Source organism: Bombina bombina, chromosome 8 (assembly GCF_027579735.1).
Source record: "Bombina bombina isolate aBomBom1 chromosome 8, aBomBom1.pri, whole genome shotgun sequence".
Classification (NCBI taxonomy): Eukaryota; Metazoa; Chordata; class Amphibia; order Anura; family Bombinatoridae; genus Bombina; species Bombina bombina.
Genome location: NC_069506.1, coordinates 351,322,697 through 351,323,517, shown reverse-complemented (window position 1 = coordinate 351,323,517; position 821 = coordinate 351,322,697).

Sequence of the window (821 nt, the reverse complement as noted above, 5' to 3'; positions counted from 1 at the left end):
TCTATATCCCTCAAAAAAAAAGAAAATTGTGGGGGTGAAAATAAACAAAGGGATGTAAATGAAAAAGGAAAAACTAAGGAGGATTAGAACAAAATTATAGAAAAATAATAAGGGATGCAAATGAAGAAAGGGGTGAGCTATATAGTCAAATGAACCAAAAAATATGGGATCTAAAAAAAAAAAATAGGATGGGAAAAATGTATATATAAAAAAAAAGTTATATAGTGAGGAAGGGAAGGGTAGTCAAAGGGGGGATGGGAAGTGGAATAAGGGGATTAATGAAAGGAGTAATAAAGGAAGATGGGGATATGGGGGTTAATGAAAAAAAAAAAAAATGTGAATGTGTTTGTATCAAATAAAGTGTGTATGTGTGTGTGTGTGTGTTTGTGTGTATAAACTAATGTGTGTTAATTAACTAATGTATGGATGTGTGTGTGTGTGTTCCTAATATTATATGAGGCCTACAATAAGAATATATGAAAATCAAATATCAAACTCTCCACTAACTCTCAAACAACTCTCAAAAACCCAAAACTCCTACCAACGCAACTAGCTCCCGTGTCTTTCTCTCTAGAGGCGATCACAGGTAAAGAGCGCAGGCGCAAACCGTTATTCTTATAGACAGAGGTCGGGTTACCATGGCAATGCACTTGTTATGGCGCGCTTTTCGACAAATCCGACATCGGTTGGCAACGCAAACTTACGCACGGCCGAAAAGAGCGACTGCGCGCAACACGCTAATCTTTTCAATGGAAACCTGGTACTAAAATGGAGCCGTAAATTACTTTTAGCTGTCGTCCGCTTTGGTAGCTTACGGCTCC